This window comes from Nerophis lumbriciformis, linkage group LG31 (assembly GCF_033978685.3).
Source record: "Nerophis lumbriciformis linkage group LG31, RoL_Nlum_v2.1, whole genome shotgun sequence".
Lineage (NCBI taxonomy): Eukaryota > Metazoa > Chordata > Actinopteri > Syngnathiformes > Syngnathidae > Nerophis > Nerophis lumbriciformis.
This window is the reverse complement of record NC_084578.2, coordinates 6,105,001-6,124,597: the sequence shown is the minus strand read 5'-3', so window position 1 is coordinate 6,124,597 and position 19,597 is coordinate 6,105,001. Positions and strand designations below refer to the sequence as shown.

At 40.1% G+C, this 19,597-nt stretch overlaps 1 protein-coding gene across 11 annotated transcripts in view; it reads right to left on the bottom strand.

Annotated features, from left to right (window-relative positions):
• Positions 1-19,597, bottom strand: part of stxbp5l (syntaxin binding protein 5L) — a 457,116-nt gene that overhangs the window by 26,060 nt on the left and 411,459 nt on the right. The gene's annotated exons all lie outside the window — the stretch shown is intronic.

Below are 19,597 nucleotides of genomic sequence, written 5' to 3'. Positions count from 1 at the left end.
GCCAGAGGAAGGAAGAAAGAAAGAAATCTGAGTTTGGGACGACGTGGTTGAATCAATCAAACACATCAATGACACACTTTAGTCGCCACCTCGCGACTCACAACTTTAGCACCGACTTCAAGAGGAACTGCACGTTTTTTTTTGTTTTTTTTTTACAATTTTGCCTATTATTCACAATCCTTATGTAAGACAAGAAAACATATGTATATATATACATACATATATATATATATATGTATATATATATATGTATATATATATATATATATCATACTTGCCAACCCTCACGAATTTTCCGGGAGACTCCCGAAATTCAGCGCCTTTCCGGGAAAACCTCCCGGGACAAATATTCTCCCGAAAATCTCCCGATTTTCAGCCGGAGCTGGAGGCCACGCCCCCTCCAGCTCCATGCGGACCTGAGTGAGGACAGCCTTTTCTGTGGGTTCATAGGTGAGGGTGAAATTGTATCCGCTTTCATCAAGGGCTTTTTGGTACGGGGGGGTTGCTTGGTCAAATTCAGCTTTGCTAGATGACAGCATCGATAGCCTTTTATTAATTCCGGTAGGTATTCTTTTCGTGGTGGTGGGTGGGTGGGTGGTTGCTGTCATGGTGCACGTATTGGAGTGTTGTGTTGGATTTCGTGAATGGTTGGTAGCTGTTATTTCTCAGGTTGAAAGTGACGTCGAGGAAGTTGTATCAGCATGCCGCCACAGACGGAAACACCTCCTAGGTAACACATGAGCCAATCACCACGCCCCTACGCCAGCCTGTACCCACCCACTCTGTGCCCTATATAAACCATGGTATGTGAATGCTCCCATTAAAATCTCCTGATGATTGAGGGAACCCCCCCTCATGAAACAGGCCTGTAGAGATGAAGTAGTCTTGTAATTTTTTTCCCACACATACATATATATATATATATATATATATATATATATATATTTATATATATATATATATATATATATATATATATATATGTATTCATATTTCTGTGTTACGTGCACAATAGGAGACTTTGCACAGGAAAGTTATTGGTGATGATGTGAAGGCTGCCACATTCGGGTACCATGGCAACACCGCGGTAGGAGCCCAAAAGTATTTTCTTTTTAAAAGTGAGCCGGGATGGCAGATGTGTGCGTTCGTCACAGGCGGCCCGGGGTGTGCGTTAACGCCGTGTGACACGGCCGCTGGCTAATGAAAATCAGGCACAGTGGTACCTTGACAGGACCTCAGGACCCCTCCAGTGGGCCACCGAGGTTGGCTTTGTTTTCTATGCCAGACACGCTTTTGTATTCACTCCGTCCTGCATTCTAAATAGCCCTTTTTGCAGAATGGCGGGTATTTATGGCGTTATTTCATAGAGGAATGGAGTTTGCAGAGCACATACATGCTGTTTTCCAGAAGAAATGCAACTCAAGGGAAAAATAGAATATTTTGAGTGAATGTAAATGCATTTTGTGTTTAATTACCGTGTCTGCATGTTCGCTATTATCCATAATAAAGTGCTATAAAATACTGCTCTCTTCCTCTCTCTCTCTGCGCATTCATTTTTCTCCCCTTAAGTTTTTACACATCATTATGTGCGTGCCTGAAAGTCAACCAATCATGAAAACTTGACAAATGCACGCTCTGGTTGGCTGCTCCAATCAATTACCACCTGTCACCTTGTGTCATTCATACATAAAAAGAGAATAAAATGATTTTGCAAATCCTTATATTCAATTGAATGGACTGCAAAGACAAGATATTTAATGTTCACATTTTTTTTGTGCAAATAATCATTAACTTAGAATTTAATGGCAGCAACACATTGCAAAAAAAGTTTTTTTTTTTTGCATCAGTCCATCTAAGATGAGCTCGGGCCCTTTCTGGGTGTTGTTGATAAATGGCTGTGGCTTTGCATAGTAGAGTTTTAACTTGCACTTACGGATGTAACGACCAACTGTAGTTACTGACAGTGGGTTTCTGAAGTGTTCCTGAGCCCATGCGGTGATATCCTTTACACACCGATGTCACTTTTTGATGCAAGGATCGAAAGTCACGAGCAGTGCCGCTTACGTGCAGTGATTTCTCCAGATTCTCTGAACCTTCTGATGATATTACGGACCGTAGATGGTGAAATCCCTAAATTCCTTGCAATAGCTGGTTGAGAAAGGCTGTTCTTAAACTGTTCGACAATTTGCTCCGGCATTTGCTGAGCATTCCTAAACGTTCCCAGTCTTGTTTGCCACTTGTGCCAGCTTTTCCTTTTTAACGACACTCAGTAAATGTTTGGAGACCAAGTAAACTGATTAAACTGAGGGGACCAATATGTGAAGCTTTTCAGACCACAGAAAACTTTTCCACTTTACATCAGTCCATCTTAGATGAGCTCGGGCCCAGCGAAGCCGGCGGCGTTTCCGGGTGTTGTTGATAAATGGCTTTGGCTTTGCATAGTAGAGTTTTAACTTGCACTTACAGATGTAGCGACCAACTGTAGTTACTGACAGTGGGTTTCTGAAGTGTTCCTGAGCCCATGCGGTGATATCCTTTACACACTGATGTCTCTTTTCGATGCAGGGATCGAAATTCACGAGCATTGCCGCTTACGTGCAGTGATTTCTCCAGATTCTCTGAACCTTCTGATGATATTACGGACCGTAGATGGTGAAATCCCTAAATTCCTTGCAATAGCTGGTTGAGAAAGGCTGTTCTTAAACTGTTCGACAATTTGCTCCCGCATTTGCTGAGCATTCCTAAACTTTCCCAGTCTTGTTTGCCACTTGTGCCAGCTTTTCCTTTTTAACAACACTCAGTAAACATTTGGAGACCAAGTAAACTGAGTAAACTGAGGGACCAATTTGTGAACACTTTTCCACTTTGCATCAGTCCATCTTAGATGAGCTCGGGCCCAGCGAAGCCTGGCGGCGTTTCCGGGTGTTGTTGATAAATGGCTTTGGCTTTGCATAGTAGAGTTTTAACTTGCACTTATAGATGTAGCGACCAACTGTAGTTACTGACAGTGGGTTTCTGAAGTGTTCCTGAGCCCATGCGGTGATATCCTTTACACACTGATGTCACTTTTCGATGCAGGGATCGAAGGTCATGAGCATTGCCGCTTACGTGCAGTGATTTCTCCAGATTCTCAGAACCTTTTGATGATATTACGGACCGTAGATGGTGAAATCCCTAAATTCCTTGCAATAGCTCGTTGAGAAAGGCTGTTCTTAAACTGTTCGACAATTTGCTCCCGCATTTGCTGAGCATTCCTAAACTTTCCCAGTTTTGTTTACCACTTGTGCCAGCTTTTCCTTTTTAACAATACTCAGTAAACGTTTGGAGACCAAATAAACCGAGTAAACTGAGGGGACCAATATGTGAAGCTTTTCAGACCACAGAAAACTTTTCCACTTTACATCAGTCCATCTTAGATGAGCTCGGGCCCAACGAAGCCGGCGGCGTTTCCGGGTGTTGTTGATAAATGGCTTCGGCTTTGCATAGTAGAGTTTTAACTTGCACTTACAGATGTAGCGACCAACTGTAGTTACTGACAGTGGGTTTCTGAAGTGTTCCTGAGCCCATGCGGTGATATCCTTTACACACTGAAGTCGCTTTTTGATGCAGGGATCTAAGGTCACGAGCTGTGATTTCTCCAGATTCTCTGAACCGTTTGATGATATTACGGACCGTAGATGGTGAAATCCCTGAATTCCTTGCAAAATGTTGTTCTTAAACTGTTCAACAATTTGCTCAGGCATTTGTTCACAAAGTGGTGACCCTCGCCCCGTCCTTGTTTGTGAATGACTGAGCATTTCATGGAATCTACTTTGATTCCCAATCATGGCACCCACCTGTTCCCAATTAGCCTGTTCCCCTGTGGGGTGTTCCAAATAAGTGTTTGATGAGCATTCCTTAACTTTATCAGTATTTATTGCCACTTGTGCCAGCTTTGTTTTAAAAACATGTCGCAGGCATCAAACTCCAAATGAGCTAATATTTGCGGTACGTTTTCCAGTTCGAACGTTAAGTATCTGTCATGATCCGTGGCCCGGATCATGTTTTGGTATTTTCGGTTAGTTTTGGACTCCCTCAGTTCCTGTTTTGTGCACCCTTGAGTTTGTTTTAGTTACCACGGTTGCTTATTATTTTCACTTGCCTCTGATTGGTGTTCTGGACGCTCACCTGTTCCCCGAGAGGCGTTATTTAAGGCTGCCTTCGCCGGTCAGTCGGCCTGGCGTCTTTGTTTGCTACATGCTACAGTTACATGAGTATTGCTTGTCTTCTTGCCTATGCTAAGTGTTAGCCTTAGCGTCCAGTGCGATCGGCACGTTTGTTTTCTGTTTTGGCACTTGTTCGAGTTTTTGAGAATAAATTATGTTCCTACCTACACGTCCTGTCCGGAGTGGTCCGTTTGCATCCCGGGGGAACGAACCTGGCAGCAAGCTGCGACCCCCCCAAACACGTAACAGTATCTTGTCTTTGCAGTCTATTCAATTGAATATAAGTTGAAAAGGATTTGAAAATCATTGTATCCTTCCATCCATCCATCTTCTTCCGCTTATCCGAGGTCGGGTCGCGGAAGCCCAGACTTCCTTCTCCCCAGCCACTTCGTCCAGCTCTTCCCGGGGGATCCCGAGGCGTTCCCAGGCCAGCCGGGAGACATAGTCTTCCCAACGTGTCCTGGGTCTTCCCCGTGGCCTCCTACCGATCGGACATGCCCTAAACACCTCCCGAGGTAGGCGATCGGGTGGCATCCTGACCAGATGCCCGAACCACCTCATCTGGCTCCTCTCGATGTGGAGGAGCAGCGGCTTTACTTTGAGCTCCCCCCGGATGGCAGAGCTTCTCACCCTATCTCTAAGGCGGAGACCCACCACCCGGCGGAGGAAACTCATTTCAGCCGCTTGTACCCGTGATCTTGTCCTTTCGGTCATAACCCAAAGCTCATGACCATAGGTGAGGATGGGAACGTAGATCGACCGGTAAATTGAGAGCTTTGTCTTCCGGCTCAGCTCTTCTTCACCACAACGGATCGATACAGCGTCCGCATTACTGAAGACGCCTCACCGATCCGCCTGTCGATCTCACGATCCACTCTTCCCCCAACTCGTGAACAAGACTCCGAGGTACTTGGAGCAGGGTCTCCTCCCCAACCCGGAGATGGCACTCCACCCTTTTCCAGGTGAGAACCATGGACTCGGATTCGCAGGTGCTGATTCTCATCCCAGTCGCTTCACACTCGGCTGTGAACCAATCCAGTGAGAGCTGGAGATCCTGGCCAGATGAAGCTATCAGGACCACATCATCTTCAAAAAGCAGATCTCACGATCCACTCTTCCCCCACTTGTGAACAAGACTCCGAGGTACTTGGGGCAGGGTCTCCTCCCCAACCCGGAGATGGCACTCCACCCTTTTCCGGGCGAGAACCGTGGACTCGGACTTGGAGGTGCTGATTCTCATCCGAGTCGCTTCACACTCGGCTGCGAACCGATCCAGTGAGAGCTGAATGGCAGAGCTTCTCACCCTATCTCTAAGGCAGAGACCCGCCACCCGGCGTAGGAAACTCATTTCGGCCACTTGTACCAGTGATCTTGTCCTTTCGGTCATAACCCAAAGCTCATGACCATAGGTGAGGATGGAAACGTAGATCGACCGGTAAATTGAGAGCTTTGCCTTCCGGCTCAGCTCCTTCTTCACCACAACGGATCGATACAGCGTCCGCATTACTGAAGACGCCGCACCGATCCGCCTGTCGATCTCACGATCCACTCTTCCCTCACTCGTGAACCAGACTCCGAGGTACTTGAACTCCTCCACTTGGGGCAGGGTCTCCTCCCCAACCCGGAGATGGCACTCCACCCTTTTCCGGGCGAGAACCATGGACTCGGATTTGGAGGTGCTGATTCTCATCCCAGTCGCTTCACACTCGGCTGCGAACCGATCCAGCGAGAGCTGAAGATCCTGGCCAGATGAAGCCATCAGGACCACATCATCTGCAAAAAGCAGAGACCTAATCCTGCAGCCACCAAACCAGATCCCCTCAACGCCTTGACTGCGCCTAGAAATTCGGTCCATAAAAGTTATGAACAGAATAGGTGACAAAGGGCAGCCTTGGCGGAGTCCAACCCTCACTGGAAACGTGTCCGACTTACTGCCGGCAATGCGGACCAAGCTCTGACACTGATCATACAGGGAGCGGACCGCCACAATCAGACAGTCCGATACCCCGTACTCTCTGAGCACTCCCCACAGGACTTCCCGAGGGACACGGTCAAATGCCTTCTCCAAGTCCACAAAGCACATGTAGACTGGTTGGGCAAACTCCCATGCACCCTCAAGGACCCTGCCGAGAGTATAGAGCTGGTCCACAGTTCCACGACCAGGACGAAAACCACACTGTTCCTCCTGAATCCGAGGTTGGACTATTCGGCGTAGCCTCCTCTCCAGTACACCTGAATAGACCTTACCGGGAAAGCTAAGGAGTGTGATCCCACGATAGTTAGAACACACTAGAGATGCGCGGTTTGTGGGCACAACCGCGGAGTCCGCGGATTATCCGCGGATCGGGCGGATGAAATAAAAAAAAATTAGCTTTTATCTGCGAGTCGGGTCGGGCGGTTGAAATAAAAAAAAATTAGATTTTAAATAGATTCAGGCGGGTGGCAGTTAAACCAATTCGGAAATATATATACATAGTTAAATGTTGTTACCCACATACAAAAAACGAGCAGGCACCTGCTGCATATGCCACAACAGAAGAAAAAAAAAAAAAGAGATGGACACTTTTACGGAGCGGAGAAGGGACGCCTCGCCGGGGTCCGGGACCGAGGCCCCTTCCCCCGAGAGGGCCCCACCGGGAGCCGTAGCTGAGGCGATCCGCGAGAAGGGCCCGACGCACGTCCAGGGTCACCACCGCGCCCACCGCACCGACACCCCGCCTCGTCCGCCTTCGCCGTGGCCGGCGTCACGCGCAGCAGGTAAGCAGCTTACCTGCCCGCCACCCCCGTGACCGGGGGCTCGTAATAGGGGTCACTCCGCGCGCTCCGCCCGTGCAGCTTACCTGCCCGCCACCCCTGTTGCCGGGGGCGCGTAACAGGGGTCACTCCGCGCGCAGTGCGCTCACGAAAGGGGTGGGGCTCACCCTGGTTGATATAGACAGCAGGACGGTGGCCATGGAAGTCGGAACCCGCTAAGGAGTGTGTAACAACCCACCTGCCGAATCAACTAGCCCTGAAAATGGATGGCGCTGGAGCGTCGGGCCCATACCCGGCCGTCGCCGGCAGCTAGACGTGCTTGGAGGTGCGCTTAGCGCGGCTCCCATATGATTGCACACTGGTGTGCGTCTGGGTCGTGACAGCGTGGCACGCGAATGTCTATGCTGCATTGGATCTGTCTCCTTTCTTTAACAGGCAAAAGCTTTATAACCTCACTAATGCCTTGCATCGTCTATATTAGATATATAACAACGGGCGGGTGCGGTTCTGATCAAATGTTAGAACGGGTGGATGGCGGATGGTTGACGACTTTCTGATGCGGTTGCGGATGAAATAATTGCCTATCCGCGCATCTCTAGAACACACCCTTCTTAAAGAGAGGAACCACCACCCCGGTCTGCCAATCCAGAGGTACCGCCCCCGATGTCTCCACGCGATGCTGCAAATCATTGTATTCTCTTTTTATTTACCATTTACACAACGTGACAACTTCACTGGTTTTGGGGGTTTGTACATTTATACTTATTTTTCACTTTGAGTGTCATTTCTTCTCAAAATAGAATCTGTCTGTTTGCAAAATATTCGTTCCCGTGCTCAAAATCGACCTCAAAACGAAGGCACAAATATAACTCCAGAGACGGAAGAGTGGAGAGAGAGAGAGAGGAAGAGCGTTCATATTTCTATCTGGCAGTCATGGATGTACAGTAGGAGTGTGTGTGGGCGGCGACTTGACGGCTTTGAAAGGCTCTCCAGCATCTGGCCGAGTAGTCATTGAGTCACAGCCACCCTGTGCTATTAAAACCCTATATGCCAATCCCTGCCTCTATAGTCCCTGGGAAATGTGCACTTAAAACCCAGGGATGCGTGCACAATTTGATCCCTGACACACTTATTAAAGCGTAAATTCCATACTATAAGCCGCTACTTTTTTTCCTACGCTTTGAACCCCGCGGCTTATAGAACGGTGCGGCTAATTCTTCATTCGTCACTCCAAGCAACGTTTGTAAGTTTTACAATATAACTAAAACCATTCAACCGACAGAGACATTGAAAAGAGGTGTGTTATTGTTTGCTTACTGCGCTGGGTTGAAAATGTACCTCCTGTTTTGTCCCTTAAACCGGAAGTAGTCGTCCACGGCGTTTTTTCCGCCCGAAATTATTTTTCATTCATCACTCCCAGCAGCGTTTGTAGGTTTTACAATATAACTACCATCATTTTCGGACCATAGGGCGCACCGGAATATAAAGCTCATTAAAAGGGTTGTATTATGATTTTCTTTTCTACATTTAAAAGACTTCCTTGTGGTCTACATAACATGTAATGGTGGTCATAATGTTGCATTGATTATGTTTTAGTTATGAATTATCATTCATCACTCCAAGCTTATTGTAAGTTTTACAATATAACTAAAACTATTCTTACTTACTAAACCGCCCCATGTGTGATGTTTATAGGAGTGTTTTCATGCATATTTGTACTTGCAATCGTGATGTCAATAGCTAGTATGCTAACATGTTTACAAGTGTCTGTTTTAGTATTATTAATTTACAATGGCATTTTGTTTCAGTTTCATAAACTCACCAAAACATCACCGTGGAGTTATTGAGTCTGTGTAGCTGATTGGAGAACTAGCTTCCGTAGCTAGCGGGTCCATGACTTCTGTTTTGTTTGATCAGCCGTTTTACTGCCGTGTTCCATTTGGAAATTAAGGTATAATCATTTACAAAATATTTTTGTGTAAATAACTAATTTCACAACGTATATATCTGCGGCTAATATATGGAAAAAAAAAATTCTCACATTTAGTGGGTGAGGCTTATATACCGGTGCGCCCTATAGTCCGGGAATACAGTATATGGGTGTTATTTCATGTTTAGAGGGCTCTCATTATGTTTTAAAAAAACTATTTGGAAGGTCATTAACAGTTTTTTTTAGACTCTAACTATGAACATTTTAGATTTATTAATGATAATCGTACATTTACAAAATAAATACATACATAAATAAAATGTATATATGTGTATATATAAATATATAAATAAAACAAAATAAAAGATTATCCTATTTTGTGGAAATCTTTTAATTGTGGTTATGTCCAGTCCCAATTAAGCGCGATAAACGAAGCAATAGCTAGTATGCTAACATGTTTACAAGTGTCTGTGTTAGTATTATTAATTTACAATGGCATTTTGTTTCAGTTTCATAAACTCACCAAAACATCACCGTGGAGTTATTGAGTCTGTTTAGCTGATTGGAGAACTAGCTTCCGTAGCTAGCGGGGCCATGACCATGACTTCTGTTTTGTTTGATCAGCCGTTTTACTGCCGTGTTCCATTTGGAAATTAAGGTATAATCATTTACAAAACATTTTTGTGTAAATAACTAATTTCACAACGTATATATCTGCGGCTAATATATGGAAAAAAAAATTCTTCTAACATTTAGTGGGTGCGGCTTATATACCGGTGCGCCCTATAGTCCGGAAATACAGTATATGGGTGTTATTTCATGTTTAGAGGGCTCTCATTATGTTTAAAAAAAACTATTTGGAAGGTCATTAACAGTTTTTTAGACTCTAACTATGAACATTTTAGATGTATTAATGATAATCGTACATTTAAAAAATAAATACATAAATAAATAAAATATATATATATATATAAATATATAAATAAAACAAAATAAAAGATTATCCTATTTTGTGGAAATCTTTTAATTGTGGTTATGTCCAGTCCCAATTAAGCGTGATAAACGAAGCAATAGCTAGTATGCTAACATGTTTACAAGTGTCTGTGTTAGTATTATTAATTTACAATGGCATTTTGTTTCAGTTTCATAAACTCACCAAAACATCACCGTGGAGTTATTGAGTCTGTTTAGCTGATTGGAGAACTAGCTTCCGTAGCTAGCGGGTCCATGACCATGACTTCTGTTTTGTTTGATCAGCCGTTTTACTGCCGTGTTCCATTTGGAAATTAAGGTATAATCATTTACAAAATATTTTTGTGTAAATAACTAATTTCACAACGTATATATCTGCGGCTAATATATGGAAAAATTCTTCTAACATTTAGTGGGTGCGGCTTATATACCGGTGCACCCTATAGTCCGGGAATACAGTATATGGGTGTTATTTCATGTTTAGAGGGCTCTTATTATGTTTTTAAAAAAACTATTTGGAAGGTCATTAACAGTTTTTTTAGACTCTAACTATGAACATTTTAGATTTATTAATGATAATCGTACATTTAAAAAATAAATACATAAATAAAAAAAAATAAAAAAATAAAAAAAAATATATATATATATATAAATATATAAATAAAAGAAAATAAAAGATTATCCTATTTTGTGGAAATATTTTAATTGTGGTTATGTCCAGTCCCAATTAAGCGCGATAAACGACGCAATAGCTAGTATGCTAACATGTTTACAAGTGTCTGTGTTAGTATTATTAATTTACAATGGCATTTTGTTTCAGTTTCATAAACTCACCAAAACATCACCGTGGAGTTATTGAGTCTGTTTAGCTGATTGGAGAACTAGCTTCCGTAGCTAGCGGGGCCATGACCATGACTTCTGTTTTGTTTGATCAGCCGTTTTACTGCCGTGTTCCATTTGGAAATTAAGGTATAATCATTTACAAAACATTTTTGTGTAAATAACTAATTTCACAACGTATATATCTGCGGCTAATATATGGAAAAAAAAATTCTTCTAACATTTAGTGGGTGCGGCTTATATACCGGTGCGCCCTATAGTCCGGAAATACAGTATATGGGTGTTATTTCATGTTTAGAGGGCTCTCATTATGTTTAAAAAAAACTATTTGGAAGGTCATTAACAGTTTTTTAGACTCTAACTATGAACATTTTAGATGTATTAATGATAATCGTACATTTAAAAAATAAATACATAAATAAATAAAATATATATATATATATAAATATATAAATAAAACAAAATAAAAGATTATCCTATTTTGTGGAAATCTTTTAATTGTGGTTATGTCCAGTCCCAATTAAGCGCGATAAACGAAGCAATAGCTAGTATGCTAACATGTTTACAAGTGTCTGTGTTAGTATTATTAATTTACAATGGCATTTTGTTTCAGTTTCATAAACTCACAAAAACATCACCGTGGAGTTATTGAGTCTGTTTAGCTGATTGGAGAACTAGCTTCCGTAGCTAGCGGGTCCATGACCATGACTTCTGTTTTGTTTGATCAGCCGTTTTACTGCCGTGTTCCATTTGGAAATTAAGGTATAATCATTTACAAAATATTTTTGTGTAAATAACTAATTTCACAACGTATATATCTGCGGCTAATATATGGAAAAAAAATTTATTCTAACATTTAGTGGGTGCGGCTTATATACCGGTGCACCTTATAGTCCGGAAATACAGTATATGGGTGTTATTTCATGTTTAGAGGGCTCTTATTATGTTTTAAAAAAACTATTTGGAAGGTCATTAACAGTTTTTTAGACTCTAACTATGAACATTTTAGATGTATTAATGATAATCGTACATTTAAAAAATAAATACATAAATAAATAAAATATATATATATATATAAATATATAAATAAAACAAAATAAAAGATTATCCTATTTTGTGGAAATCTTTTAATTGTGGTTATGTCCAGTCCCAATTAAGCGCGATAAACGAAGCAATAGCTAGTATGCTAACATGTTTACAAGTGTCTGTGTTAGTATTATTAATTTACAATGGCATTTTGTTTCAGTTTCATAAACTCACAAAAACATCACCGTGGAGTTATTGAGTCTGTTTAGCTGATTGGAGAACTAGCTTCCGTAGCTAGCGGGTCCATGACCATGACTTCTGTTTTGTTTGATCAGCCGTTTTACTGCCGTGTTCCATTTGGAAATTAAGGTATAATCATTTACAAAATATTTTTGTGTAAATAACTAATTTCACAACGTATATATCTGCGGCTAATATATGGAAAAAAAATTTATTCTAACATTTAGTGGGTGCGGCTTATATACCGGTGCACCTTATAGTCCGGAAATACAGTATATGGGTGTTATTTCATGTTTAGAGGGCTCTTATTATGTTTTAAAAAAACTATTTGGAAGGTCATTAACAGTTTTTTAGACTCTAACTATGAACATTTTAGATTTATTAATGATAATCGTACATTTAAAAAATAAATACATAAATAAATAAAAAAAAAAAATATATGTTTATATAAATATATTAATAAAACAAAATAAAAGATAATCCTATTTTGCGGAAATCTTTTTATCGTGGTTATGTCCAGTCCCAATTAAGCGCGATAAACGAAGCAATAGCTAGTATGCTAACATGTTTACAAGTGTCTGTTTTGGTATTATTAATTTACAATGGCATTTTGTTTCAGTTTCATAAACTCACCAAAACATCACCGTGGAGTTATTGAGTCTGTGTAGCTGATTGGAGAACTAGCTTCCGTAGCTAGCGGGTCCATGACCATGACTTCTGCTTTGTTTGATCAGCCGTTTTACTGCCGTGTTCCATTTGGAAATTAAGGTATAATCATTTACAAAATATTTTTGTGTAAATAACTAATTTCACAACGTATATATCTGCGGCTAATATATGGAAAAAAAATTCTTCTCACATTTAGTGGGTGAGGCTTATATACCGGTGCGCCTTATAGTCCGGAAATACAGTATATGGGTGTTATTTCATGTTTAGAGGGCTCTTATTATGTTTTAAAAAAACTATTTGGAAGGTCATTAACAGTTTTTAGACTCTAACTATGAACATTTTAGATTTATTAATGATAATCGTACATTTAAAAAATAAATACATAAATAAATAAAATATATATATATGTATATATAAATATATAAATAAAACAAAATAAAAGATAATCCTATTTTGCGGAAATCTTTTTATTGTGGTTATGTCCAGTCCCAATTAAGCGCGATAAACGAAGCAATAGCTAGTATGCTAACATGTTTACAAGTGTCTGTGTTAGTATTATTAATTTACAATGGCATTTTGTTTCAGTTTCATAAACTCACCAAAACATCACCGTGGAGTTATTGAGTCTGTTTAGCTGATTGGAGAACTAGCTTCCGTAGCTAGCGGGTCCATGACCATGACTTCTGTTTTGTTTGATCAGCCGTTTTACTGCCGTGTTCCATTTGGAAATTAAGGTATAATCATTTACAAAATATTTTTGTGTAAATAACTAATTTCACAAAGTATATATCTGCGGCTAATATATGGAAAAAAAAATTCTTCTAACATTTAGTGGGTGCGGCTTATATACCGGTGCGCCCTATAGTCCGGAAATACAGTATATGGGTGTTATTTCATGTTTAGAGGGCTCTCATTATGTTTAAAAAAAACTATTTGGAAGGTCATTAACAGTTTTTTAGACTCTAACTATGAACATTTTAGATTTATTAATGATAATCGTACATTTAAAAAATAAATACATAAATAAATAAAATGTATATATATGTATATATAAATATATAAATAAAACAAAATAAAAGATTATCCTATTTTGTGGAAATCTTTTAATTGTGGTTATGTCCAGTCCCAATTAAGCGCGCTAAACGAAGCAATAGCTAGTATGCTAACATGTTTACAAGTGTCTGTTTTAGTATTATTAATTTACAATGGCATTTTGTTTCAGTTTCATAAACTCACCAAAACATCACCGTGGAGTTATTGAGTCTGTTTAGCTGATTGGAGAACTAGCTTCCATAGCTAGCGGGTCCATGACCATAACTTCTGTTTTGTTTGATCAGCCGTTTTACTGCCGTGTTCCATTTGGAAATTAAGGTATAATCATTTACAAAATATTTTTGTGTAAATAACTAATTTCACAACGTATATATCTGCGGCTAATATATGGAAAAAAAAATTCTTCTCACATTTAGTGGGTGAGGCTTATATACCGGTGCGCCTTATAGTCCGGAAATACAGTATATGGGTGTTATTTCATGTTTAGAGGGCTCTCATTATGTTTTAAAAAAACGATTTGGAAGGTCATTAACAGTTTTTTAGACTCTAACTATGAACATTTTAGATTTATTAATGATAATCGTACATTTAAAAAATAAATACATAAATAAATAAAATATATATATATATATATATAAATATATAAATAAAACAAAATAAAAGATTATCCTATTTTGCGGAAATCTTTTAATTGTGGTTATGTCCAGTCCCAATTAAGCGCGATAAACGAAGCAATAGCTAGTATGCTAACATGTTTACAAGTGTCTGTGTTAGTATTATTAATTTACAATGGCATTTTGTTTCAGTTTCATAAACTCACCAAAACATCACCGTGGAGTTATTGAGTCTGTTTAGCTGATTGGAGAACTAGCTTCCATAGCTAGCGGGTCCATGACTTCTGTTTTGTTTGATCAGCCGTTTTACTGCCGTGTTCCATTTGGAAATTAAGGTATAATCATTTACAAAATATTTTTGTGTAAATAACTAATTTCACAGCGTATATATCTGCAGCTAATATATGAAAAAAAAATTATTCTAACATTTAGTGGGTGCGGCTTATATACCGGTGCGCCCTATAGTCCGGAAATACAGTTATGGGTGTTATTTCATGTTTAGAGGGCTCTCATTATGTTTTAAAAAAAACTATTTGGAAGGTCATTAACAGTTTTTTAGACTCTAACTATGAACATTTTAGATTTATTAATGATAATCGTACATTTAAAAAATAAATACATAAATAAATAAAATATATATATATGTATATATAAATATATAAATAAAACAAAATAAAAGATTATCCTATTTTGTGGAAATCTTTTAATTGTGGTTATGTCCAGTCCCAATTAACCGCGATAAACGAAGAGTGACTGTAATTGTATTCACATTATTTTTTAAATAAACATTAGCAGAATCTTACTGTGTAAATATCTCATTTCACAATATACAGTCGTACTTTTTCCATGATTTCCCGGCGAGAAGACAAAAGCTGGCTATGATCCTACCATAGAAGAAGGCTTGTAAAACTCCACTGTGTAGGATGGGAAGCAACATGAAGGTGTTCTGTTTCTTTCATGTATTGTAATCAACAGAAAGATATTGTTTTGACCCAAGAACTACAAAGCGGAGAGAAGGCAGGATCTGCCCAAGTTACAGACACCTCTTTTTTAAACTCTTTTACGACCTCTTTTTTGAACCGACCTTTTCTTTTGAACTGTTTTGTAATCAAAGGCGACGGCTGTTTATGACCCCGATCCCTTTGGAAACAGCTGTTGCCATGTAATCAGGGAAAGTCTAAATAAAAGAGGAGTTTTATTCTTTGCTTCTTGTCTTGTTTAATAGATGCCATCAGTGTTTGAACATGACAATAATCCTCCTTTTTCGTTGTCCCATTAAAAGCACCAGTTCCATTGGCAGCAAAACAGGCCCAGAGCATAATACTATCACCACCATGCTGGACGGTATGCATGGTGTTCCTGGGATTAAAGGCCTCACATTTTCTCCTCCAAACATATTGCTGGGTATTGTGGCCAAACATCTCCAGTTTTTGTGCATGTAAACTTCTGACTGTGGATTTTCGTCCGGTGTGGGTGTGGCTTTAATACCGGTGCGTAAAATTGAGATAATCCGCCTCAGCGTTAACAGAGAACCTCCCTGAACGTCTACGCACAAACTAGGCGCCAAGTTGGTCACTACCTAATAGAGTATGGAAATGGTATGGCTTCCCCAGCCGTTTCCCTCCTGCCATGCAGGCTTCATTAACATCACCCTCCTCTCCACCACCGCTTGTTGACCTTCAATTATTGCAGCGATCCTGCTGGCTCCCAACTAGGGGTAAGTGAGGCAGCGTGGCTGATAAACAACAATATATAGCACACGTGTAATGGTAACCTAATACCCACTATTGGACACATTTAGACGTAAACACACCTCTTGTATTACGGACGCAATAAAATGACTTTGTGATTTATATTTTCTCCTACATATTTTTTTATTGCTTATCTTAATTTGTTAGATGTTCCGTGACATTTTGGTAATTGTCAAATCTCCCGCTCCTTCTTTGTCTCATTTTGTCCACCAAACGTTTTATGCTGTGCGTGAATGGACAAAGGTGAGCTTTGTCGACGTTAGACTTGTGTGGAGTGCTAATCAGGCATATTTAGTCAGAGCGTGACTGCAAGCTAATCGATGCTAACATGCTATTCAGGATAGCTGTATGTACATATTGCATCATCATGCCTCGTTTTGTCCACCAAATGTTTTATGCTGTGCGTGAATGCACAAAGGTTGAGCTTTGTTGACGTTAGACTTGTGTGGAGTGCTAATCAGGCATATTTAGTCAGAGCGTGACTGCAAGCTAATCGATGCTAACATGCTATTCAGGATAGCTGTATGTACATATTGCATCATCATGCCTCGTTTTGTCCACCAAAAGTTTTATGCTGTGCGTGAATGCGCAAAGGTTGAGCTTTGTTGATGTTATTGACTTGTGTGGAGTGCTAATCAGACATATTTAGTCAGAGTGTGACTGCAAGGTAATTGATGCTAACATGCTATTCAGGATAGCTGTATGTACATATTGCATCATCATGCCTCGTTTTGTCCACCAAACGTTTTATGCTGTGCATGAATGCACAAAGGTTGAGCTTTGTTGATGTTATTGACTTGTGTGGAGTGCTAATCAGACATATTTAGTCAGAGTGTGACTGCAAGCTAATTGATGCTAATATGCTATTCAGGATAACTGTATGTTCATATTGCATCATTATGCCTCATTTTGTCCACCAAACGTTTTATGCTGTGCGTGAATGCGCAAAGGGTGAGCTTTGTTGATGTTATTGACTTGTGTGGAGTGCTAATCAGGCATATTTAGTCAGAGCGTGACTGCAAGCTAATCGATGCTAACATGCTATTCAGGATAGCTGTATGTACATATTGCATCATTATGCCTCGTTTTGTCCACCAAACGTTTTATGCTGTGCGTGAATGCACAAAGGTTGAGCTTTGTTGACGTTATTGACTTGTGTGGAGTGCTAATCAGACATATTTAGTCAGAGTGTGACTGCAAGCTAATTGATGCTAATATGCTATTCAGGATAGCTGTATGTACATATTGCATCATTATGCCTCGTTTTGTCCACCAAACGTTTTATGCTGTGCGTGAATGCACAAAGGTTGAGCTTTGTTGATGTTATTGACTTGTGTGGAGTGCTAATCAGACATATTTAGTAAGAGCGTGACTGCAAGGTAATTGATGCTAATATGCTATTCAGGATAGCTGTATGTACATATTGCATCATTATGCCTCGTTTTGTCCACCGAATGTTTTATGCTGTGCGTGAATGCGCAAAGGTTGAGCTTTGTTGATGTTACTGACTTGTGTGGAGTGCTAATCAGACATATTTAGTCAGAGCGTGACTGCAAGCTAATCGATGCTAATATGCTATTCAGGATAGCTGTATGTACATATTGCATCATCATGCCTCGTTTTGTCCACCAAACGTTTTATGCTGTGCGTGAATGCACAAAGGTTGAGCTTTGTTGATGTTATTGACTTGTGTGGAGTGCTAATCAGACATATTTAGTCAGAGCGTGACTGCAAGCTAATTGATGCTAATATGCTATTCAGGATAGCTGTATGTACATATTGCATCATCATGCCTCGTTTTGTCCACCAAAAGTTTTATGCTGCGCGTGAATCCACAAAGGTGAGCTTTGTTGATTTTATTGATTTGCTGGAGTGCTTATCAGGCATATTTGGTCAATCCATGACGGCAAGCTAATCGATGCTAACATGCTATTTAGGCTAGCTGTATGTACATAATGCATCATTATGTCTCGTTTGTAGGTATATTTGAGCTCATTTAATTTCCTTTACCTCTGTGTATATAATGTAGTTTTGCATGTCTCATGACACATTATCTGTGTCATGTCTGTGTAATCATGTTTTGTTTTAGTCATGTTTTGTTTTGTTTATTTATTGGACTCTTTAGTTTCTGGCTTTTCACTCCCTTGTTTTGTTTCCATGGTTACCCTTTAGTTTCACCTGTTCCACGTTTGGACTCATTGTGCACTCTTGTTTGTCACCATAGCAACCCATTAGTTTTCACCTGCCCTCACGACTCACGCACCTGTCTTTAATCATGTCACTATTATTTAAGCTTCCAGTTGCCAGGCTGTCTGTCTGGCGACATCATACCCCTGTCACACTCTGCTTCCCACTCTGTTTACCTCTGCGCACTTCATGCCATGTCCAAGTAAGTTGTTTCTATTCATGCCACAGTTAGCGACTTTTGTTCATGTCCTTAGTTTTTTGCCCACGTGCAAGTATTTGTTTCATTTGTCAAGTTTGTACTTCCGCCTTGTGCGCGCCTTTAGTTTGTTTCTTTTGTTATAGTAAAAATAAATATGTACTCCCATTCTCGTCTCGCCCGAGCCAACTTTCCGTTGCCTTCTGGAAAAACAAAATCCAAGGACCAAGTCTTGACAATCTGCATGTAATATTGGCTGGATTTCTGATAGTTGTTAGTTCGCCATGTTGTCCCAGACCACAGCAAACATTACCCAGCTTGCAATGATTGTAATAAATGAATTTTGATACTTGGCACCATCTTGGATGTATGCATGCTTATGTTAGCATGCTAAAGTCGTATGCTAGCTTTTCAGCTAATTTTGTATGTTTACACTTAAAATAGTGCATTTTAATACCGTAGAAGTACGCTAACTTGTCCTATATCATCATGCTAGACGTTAGAATGCTAATGTTTTATGCTAGCTTTTTAGCTAATTTGATGTGTTTAAACCTAAAAATCATGAATTTTTATACTTGGCATCATCTAAGAAGTATGCATGCTTAGGTTAGCATGCTAAAGTCTTATGTTAGCTGTTCAGCTAATTTTATATATTTACACAAAATAGCGTGAATTGGTAGGACCGGTGGGATTCAATCGGTGGCAAAAAAGTATGGAATTCAGTACCCATCCTAACCCAGGACTCAAACTTACAATTAGCATTTTCTTTATCTTCATTTGTATGAAACGCACCACCAGGTGCACAGGAATTAATGATATACGAGAGCACGGGCTGAAATTGGCCCTGTCGTTGTTTTAAATGTCTGCTGACAACTTAAGTGCTATATTTACTGTTTACGATTTAAAACGCGGCCATTTTCTCAGCAATTTCGGAGGTAAAACTGCACTATTAGGAGATTCATTTTTCACAATTGACAGCCCATTTGTTAAATGTGCTTTTTGTTTTACACTGCCGGGGCAGGGGGACATTGCAAGCTGCCAGCCTATAATATGAATACCACACACACACACACACACACACACACACACACACACACACACACACACACACACACACACACACACACACACACACACACACACACACACACACACACACA